Raw genomic sequence first — 9136 nt, 5'->3', positions numbered from 1 at the left:
GCATTCTCATTGCTGAGCTTAACTGTGGAAAGCGCGATAGGTTGATGATTTCCCTTGTTTCTTTGATTCCTAATTTTGAGTAAAAATCGATAAACTTGTTTGCTTTTTAGAAATTACGAGTAATTTCTTGAGTTTTTCTTTGGAAGTAGTTAACTTACGTTGTTTACAGAAATAGTATGCCTTCTTGGATGAACATGCCACTTGAAGTACATACCAAAAGGCAATTAGATTCATCAAACGACTTTTCTTAACATAGTCATGTAGGGTGAGAATAAAATTTGAAAGAAACTTTCTTTGTGACATTGATCATTAGCTTCAATAATTGCAGAAGAAATGTAAAAAAAAAAAAAAAATTGTATCAAACAAAGATTCCATGGTTAAAACATAGCATAAAACCTTTCTCAACATGCTTATTAGGTCAAGAAGCAAACTTTTCCATCATAATGATTATTGACTTCAACAGTTACAGATGGAAATGATAATCGAGGATTAACAAATCTGGATGGAACAAAAAAGACACAACTGATCAGTGTAACATGGAAAATTTTGAGGTGGAAGCAGAAGCTTTGCCAATTCATAAACCGGATTCTGGTATAGTTCGAGTTGGAAGGTGGAAGCTTTCCGGCCACGAAGGATGAGAATAAAGTGAGTGCACGAGAAGGCTGATAGCTAGGAACAAAATGTCCAGCTCCCCTCACTGTCACAAAGGTCAGGTTTTCATATTCCACTGCATAACCACCAACCTGAGAGGACAGAAATGAAGTTAAAACCATTCATGATTATCTAAATGCAATCCGGTTTTCAGCAGGAATTGATCTAATTAAACAAATCTTAAGTATGGTCATAAATCTTGATTTTTTCTTGCCTCGCCTTGGGTGTACCAAGCATACCAAGGATTTTTCACCAATAATCCGAGTTTGTTTAAGGCATACTTAGTTGTTGTTACAGAACATACACTATCTGTGTCTCCACTGCAATTCAAAAAGTTCTAAGCCTCAATTCACAAATCACTAACACAAAGCAGATGCATAAAAAATTCATACACTTCATAATTTTGCTTTTGCTCAAACTTGTGACATTAGTACCTATAGATCCAAACGCTAATGCCACTCTCAGTCAATTCCTTGATGGTAGGTAAAACTGTATCCGGTTCGTCATCCCAATTAAGGTGTATGTAGTCACTGTTTGAACATGCAGATTACAAGAAGACAATTAGTTAAGTCACATAGGAAGTGTAATGTAAAAATTATGCGTCTATCAGATTTTGAATAATGCAATGCTTACTTGCAGGAATCCCATGGTCCTGGGATGACAGTGGTGTTAGCATGAAGTGACTTTTGCACTTGAGGAGTATTTAGATAAGTGTATACATAATGATCCGAGAAAGGATCGAACTCTGATATCTACTTAATCTAAGGGGTAAGAAAACCATGTCAGAGTTGATTTGTCCATCAGGGATATGGAACACCAAGTCAGTGGATTTTACAATCGATAACGAAATCTTACCGTAGTAGGAGTATTTGAAGAAGAAGAACACAAGGAAGCATAGATATTGTAATCATCAATATTGCCTTTAGCTGAATCTGCTTGGTCCTCGTATGTCTGACAAGCATCTGATGTATTTCCTGAAGAAAAATTGCAATTGGAAAATATACCCTATCCGAGCATGGATCCAGTAATAATCATAAGTCCCACTGCCTTGTGTTTTAATATCAACGTATGGATTCCCAATCTGAAAATCATGGACGATATTTAACCACCATTCGGTGTGAAAAGAAGCCCGTCAAACTGTTGAAAGTTCAAAAAAGAAAAAACTTACAGCAATTCCTTTCAAGTTAATGACAGTTTGGTTCGTTATCTTATTGTTATGGAGAATGAGTTGAGCAAGCTGAGGCACGTAATGACCAGCGTAGCTTTCTCCGGTTATCAAGAAGTCTCTGGTTTTGTACTCAGGGAACCTTTCTAGCCAGTTGACTAGAAATGTATAGGAATCTGCTGCAGTTTTTGTATCTCCGGTAATGTAATCTGAGGATGTATTGGAGTAAGAAAATCCAACACCAGCTGGAGATTCCAAGAAGAGTACGTTTGCCACTACATTGAAGGACACAAAACTGGTGGAGTTAATTGTGAATTTCTCAAAATTTTGATGACGATTACTCTGCAATTAATTGATCAGATTTTTACCAGTGTTCCAGGCATATGGATTAAGCCAGAGGGTGCTCCCATCCTTATTAACTCGGAAAGGTCCCAATTCAGTCATTGCTCCAGCTCCAATTGAGGAGCATCCAGGTCCTGTTTTCGGTTCAAGCATGCATAAAAACGTTCTTTCAAACAAGGAAAACACGAAGATGACAGACTACTCTCAATCACTATTTTTTTTTTCTTAAATCTCTGTCATTATCCTATCTCTTTATTCCTATCTTTTAGGTATTTCTAATCCTAGATTTGTAGATACTTTCTCAATTATTTAAAATCCAAAATGATGTAACATTGAAGAGAGTGTTATATTCGTGTGCAACTTTGAAAGGTTACAGACGTTTGTCACCTTAACTACTATTCTTCAAACAATAGCCTCTCTACAGAATGCTGATCACAAAATTTCAAAAAGAAATACCTACCTCCATTTAGCCACAAAACCAGAGGCTTGGCCGAAGAGTTTTGGGATTCGGCAAAATAGTAAAAGAGAGCTCGACCAGCTTTAGGATCAACTGTGACATACCCTGAATACTGATCAAAATTTACTGCATTTGGCTGTCCTGGCAATGTTGTGATCCTGTCAGCTTCCTTCAACCCTTCTTGAGGGCCAACATAAACTGGCGAATACTCATCTCCCAATTCCTCAGTCACATAATTCACTGATCTTTTCGTGCTTCTTCGAGCCTTGAGGTGCTTCAAAAGAGGGTCATGCTTTTTTCCTGCAAAACATTGCACAGATGCCACTAAGCATACAAGAATGAGAAGAGGTAACACTAATGCACCTTTCATCCTTTAGGCGTAAAATTAGAATCCTGATTTTGTTTTCACCAATGCAATTAACGTTTGTGTTTTATAGGTAGCTCTGAAGAAGAAATGTCGAATTTATCGTCCTTCTTTCTTCTTGTTCTCGTCACATTCACAATCATATGGCATTTCCTTGGTTTGTTTTCATCGTATGAAAACTGTCTCATTCCATTAGTGTAACTTTATTTGATTTTAAATATGTCGACCCAAGAAAGGTTATTGACATCTACAAAAGAGATTACTAAAAAAGAAGATCATGACATTGGAGGTGTCAAATAGGCAGACAATTACGATGAATCGATCTATCCCACACGAATTTGGAGCTCAATAAATCCCAAACGAATTTGAAGCCAGACGAATTTTGGCTTTATTATTATTTTTTAAATTTTTTCGAATAGTAGAACAAAAGATGGTTTTTCATTTATTGAACACCAGAAATTGTTACTAACTATTTATTCTCTATTTCAGTCCCTAAACTTTTTATTTGACCAAAAAAAATACATTGTTTTACTACTAAAATGATCACTCTGGCCATATAAAAATATTTAATAACCAAAACAGAAAATTTCAAACAGTGTTGTGACTATTTTTGTTATTTTCTCTTCTTGAAAATTGAAGAATTTTTTTTTTTAAAAATAAGTTACATACAAAACTTGTGTCAATAATAAATTAGTATCTCCTATTTAATAATGGTTGATTGATATTTTCTACTAATTGATATCTTATTCAATCATTTAAGCAATCAAATCGATCAATTAGTTAGAAACTGTTATTTTGAGTTATGAATTATGACAAGATTTTCTCGACGGAAGGAAACCATAGAGATTTTGGTAGTAAGGGTCCTTAGTTTAGCCTATAAATAGTCTTTGGTACTCTATTAGCACTACACTCTCTGGTTAGGCATAGATTAGAAGATTCTTATTCTAAATTTCTCTTTTGCTTATCTTTTCTTCTACAAATTTTCTTTGTTAGTATAGAGAAGAAGAAATTAAGAAGGTCAGGAGCGATATGGATTTAAGTTCTACTTGACAACAATGGCTGGAGATAAATTATTTAAATTTTCACTATTTAGTACAAGTTGTTTGTACTTATTTGTTTAACATGTGGATGTGGTATCAGGGTCACCCTCCAGCTATATGTTGTTTAACTTATAATTTTATGGTTTATTGGCAATCTGATAAAAGTTGCATAGATTCATAGAATATTAGATAAATCAAATCTAATTTGGCATGAGATCTATGTTTCTATTATTTCAATGATTGAGAATTAATGACTAATCCCATGTATATGTATCATTCTTGTGATGATTTATTTGGCCATGCAATTTATTCGGGTTTGTTTAATCCAGTATGACTTGCTAATGATTTGAATATTTCTTGGACTCACATATTCTTAGTTGTGGATGTTATATGTATCGATACACATCATGATTATTGTTATCAACGTACTTTAACAATCTCAGAAACATATAATTGGACTTTGGCCATCCAATATGTAGTTATTTACATCTCACTTTTTGGTTGAAATGAGTATTCATCAAGACAACTTGGTATGATTAATTTATATGATTGAGTGCATACATGTATAGTTAGTATGACATTTGATCAACAAAATCATTATGTAACATTCGCATGCTCATACTTGTATATGACAACATAACTATTTATGTCTTGTATGAATTATGATTAATATACTTATGCTTTTTGACTTTGCATCATATATACTAAAATATCATAAAGGTTGAACTTTGTTTTTGGGGCACTTTATGTTTATATGAGTTCTATTTAAGCAACTCCATGCCTCTTGAAATTGTGATTAATAATTGTCATCAGTAGTTTGTTTATTTGCTGCACTTTTGTCTAATTATTTAAAAATATAAATTGCAACATCTTTCATCTTTCAACTTTTAATTTTTGTCAATTATAAATTATTTAGATATTATCACAAAGATCTTTGCATCTTGTACTTAAAAGTGGCGACAACATCTTACATACTTGATATTTAGAATTTTAATCACATAAATGTTAAGCGATTAAATGAATAACATCTAATTAAGTAAATAATTAATTTGTTAAAATTTATCACTTAGCCCACAAGAAAGTGGTAGTTTTAATAAGATTAATTGAAATAAGATGGTAAATTTAACATTTTGTTAAGATATTTTCCTGGACTCACGGGTATGAAAATTTTTTATTTTTGTAGTTTTAATTTACTAGTTTTATTATAAAGAAAGTAAATTCAATACATGTCTGGTAGCCTCTACCACGCGAAGATTTGAATTTATTATTTGAGTTAACATTGGTTAATTCAACATTTATGTCTTAAATTCATAGCAACAATATATGTTTATTCTTGGATATTGCAATTTTTTTACTACTACTGTTTTTAATGATTCATCTCATATTCCAATGCTATTCGATAAAAACTACACCGAATTGAAGGACAAGATTCTTCTAACTTTGGGATGCATAGATCTTGATTTGGCGTTTCATGAGAATGAACCACCCATTCCCATGAATCCTAGTTCGTCAAATGAAAAAGTTACTTATGAGCGGTGAGAGCCAAAGCATTAAGGGTTCAATCACTGATTGTGGTCGAGTCAAAACTTATATGAAGGCAATTGATGAACAATTTGTAAGTTTTGACAAGGTTTTGGCTAGCACCCTTATAAAGAAATTTGCAACCATGACACTTGATAAAAGCAAGAGTGTTTGCAAGCACATTATGGAAATGCGAGACATTGGTGCTAAACTGAAGTCCCTTAAAGTTGAGATTTTTGAGTTATTCCTTGTGCATTTCATTCTCAACTCTTTCCCATTGGAATATGCTCCGTTTAAGATCTCTTAGAACACAACATAAAGAAAAACGGTCAATTAATGAATTCTTGACCATGTGTGTTCAAGTGGAGGAGAGATTGAAACATGAGACAAGTGTTCATCTTGTGACTCACGGTAAAGGAAAAGCAAAGAAAGGAAGAGTGTTCCTATAAAATGAGAAAGACAAATGCTATTTTTGCAAGAAGAAAGGGCACTGGAAGAAAAATTGCCTCAAATACAAGAAGTGACTTGAAAATAAAGCTAATCTCACCTTTGTGTGTTATGAATCTAACTTCGCTAAATTTTTTACTCCCTCCGTCTCACTTTGATAGTCCTATTTTCCTTTTTCGTTTGTTCCAAATTGTAGTCCACTTTCCAATTGAAGAATGTAGTTGTATTTTAATTTTTCTAAAATACCCTTATTCAATGTAAGTTGTTGTTACTATAAACCTACCCCATTTAATGAGAGTTGATTCTTTTTATACTATCAATTCAAGTTCCCATAAAGTTGTACTCTAATTAATGTGAGGGTATTTTAGGAAAATAGCTACCTAAATTGATTGTTCCAACAAAGTTAACTACTTTTTCTTAAACTGTGTGAAAAAAAAATCAGGACTATCAAAGTGGGACGGTGGGAGTATAATACTTGGTGGATTGATTGCTAAAATTCACATGTTCAAAACCAAGCAGGGCTTTCTGAACCTAAGGAAGTTGTTAGAAAGTGAACAAAGCATCTATTCTGTAAACTGGATGTGCTCAACTGTTGAAGGCATGGGGATCTATAGACTTATTTTAAAAATTGATTTTCAATTAGATATTGAAAATACTTTTTATGTTCCATACTTTTCTAGAAATTTTATTTCTTTTCTAGATTATTTATTATTGGATATGATTTCAATTCTCATCTTTCAACTATGAATCTTTTGAAAAATAATAAAGTTATTGATTCTGCCAATTTAGATGGAATGTTATTTATACTTGAGTTAATCCTCACCTCTCTCTTCCCTCCCTTCTCCTCCTCCCTCTCTCCCCTTCTCCTTCTTCCCTCACCCTTCCTCTCCCCTAATCTGGTCACACATCTAGTCGCGAGGGTAGAAGGGGAAGGGGAAGGGAGGGGGGGAGAGTAGGAGTAGAAGGGAAGAGGAGAGAGAGAGAGGGAGGAGGTGAAGGGAGAGAGGAGAGGGAGGGAAGAGAAGGAGGAGAGAGAAAAAAAAAGAAAAAATGACTCGTTGACCAGCACTGGCCGGCAATGGAGGTGCTGTATTGTGGTGGGGTGAGGAAGAAGAAGAAAAAAGAAGGAAAATTTTTAGTGTGTTTTTGGGTATTTTAAGGTGTGTATTTTAAAAAATTTTGAGAAAATTTTTTATCTTACTAAAATTAAAGTTGTTAAAAAATTTTGTAGAAGAAAATTTTGGCAAAAAATTTGCTTGCCAAACAAGCCCTTCTTTTCAATTGATATGTGTATACATATTGAGGATTTTTTTTTTCTTTTTTCTCGTACACACTTCATCAAGGGTGTCAAAATCCCCTATCAACGAGTTCACACATACATCATGAAAAATTAATTGTTTTTCAGCGCTAATAGTAGAATCTATGGCGTATAGTGCTGAAATTGATAAATCAAGGGCACTTTGCCAACTCTAAAAAAGTTTTAAGAAGTATTTTGCAATCAATACTAAATACCATTGTTCACGGAATATTGTTTGTTTCTACATTTTTTTTTTCAATATTTTGTTCTCTTCCGAATTACACGCTTTCCTTCTTGTTGTAAAGCTCCCTTTCTCATAATTGAAAAGCATGCAAATATTGATTAATAGATAATATCTTGGGCAATGAATTACTAATAATCAGTGTTTTGAAACTTAGATTAGTCAATGACACGACGGAACTCAAGAATTGAGACTCAATAGGCTTAGCGGGTTTGGAATTGAAGAATCGGATGATGTCATACATATATATTGATTGAATACCTATAAAAATGTATCTTATGATATTTTTAAACTTAAAATCAAAATTATTGTTTATAACTAAATTATTTTTTATTTATTTTAACTTGTTATGGGTAGGATTTAATATTTGGGGAGAGGGTAGGCAAATTTGAACCTAAGATCTTTAATTTTTGAATTTTCATTCCTCAACCTTAACCTCTTAACCAAAGCGTTCTTGATTTATAATTAAAGTGATAAGACCTATTTGATAAAATATACAAAATAAGATTGCAACTGAGACTAAAAATAATTCAAAAGAGCATTTGTAAATGTCAAAATTATCTAAAGATAAAAAATAATTACTATAAAGTTATGATTATTGATAACTCCATTATTTGCATATATTTATGTTATGATTTTCTTAACTTTTATTATGGATTCACCAAATTATTAGTGTATTTTCTATGGTTTTCAAGAAAATTAGTTGGAGGTTTGAATTGAAAAGATGTGAAGGAAAATCAAGAATATTGTGGTGGAAGTTATTAGAGATATATTTTGAGATATCTTTGAAGCAATTATCAGGGAAATATGGTTGAATTTGGAAAATCTTATCAAATGGTTAAACATTGGCCAATCAAAAGAGAGGCCAGTTGCAATCCAACTTTTGGGAAGAAGTTTGGCAGGATTTGAGAGATTTTCTCTCTAATATATCTCTTATCTTTTTTCCTTTAGTATCTTATCATTCGGGCAGAGTAGGAAGATCAACAGGAATAATTGATCTCTCTCTAGCTCACTTTTCTCTCTTTTTTCTCGATGTCTATTTTCTACTTTGACTGCATTTTTCCTTAGGGAGGGCGGCTAGGCTTTTCTTATCTAGTTGAAGGATAATCAAGGTTTTGGTTTAATAAAATTAATTGTGAGATCAAATTTGTTTTCATTGTTCAACCTATATTTTGAGTATCGAATGTTCTTTTGTAGATATCTTTATGATTGTTTCGTTTGATCACTAGGAGGTCTACTAGTTTATTATTCGTTATAATCTACTACTAAGTTAGAAATCAAATCTGTAATTGTTTGATCCCTCTAACTTGTGTAGTCTCTAAGATTTATTGACTTTTTTTTTTACAAGAACAATTTATTTATTTATTTCAAAACTAAAAAGAGACCGTTATACAAGTTATAGAGAATAAAAATCTTGAGTCCTAGCACCTAATTAGGCACTAGCCTAAGAGATGGGAATTTTGTAGCATCCATAGCCAGACAACGGCGGATCTCCCCTGGTAATTGCTGAAGAGAGTCAAAGACCATACTGGGGTATCCCTGTAAAGCCGCTAACCGATCTGCAACCAGATTTGCCTCCTGGAAGACATGTATAAACGAAATTGATACCTA

The 9136-nt window shown here is 33.0% G+C and overlaps 1 pseudogene; it reads right to left on the bottom strand.

The window, feature by feature from the left end:
* Positions 1-353: 353 nt before the first annotated feature.
* Positions 354-3026, bottom strand: LOC140021455 (serine carboxypeptidase 1-like; annotated as a pseudogene).
* Positions 3027-9136: the final 6110 nt, after the last annotated feature.

Source organism: Coffea arabica, chromosome 1e (assembly GCF_036785885.1).
Source record: "Coffea arabica cultivar ET-39 chromosome 1e, Coffea Arabica ET-39 HiFi, whole genome shotgun sequence".
Taxonomy (NCBI): Eukaryota; Viridiplantae; Streptophyta; class Magnoliopsida; order Gentianales; family Rubiaceae; genus Coffea; species Coffea arabica.
The sequence above is the reverse complement of the archived record's forward strand: the minus strand, read 5'-3'. Positions and strand labels throughout refer to the sequence as shown.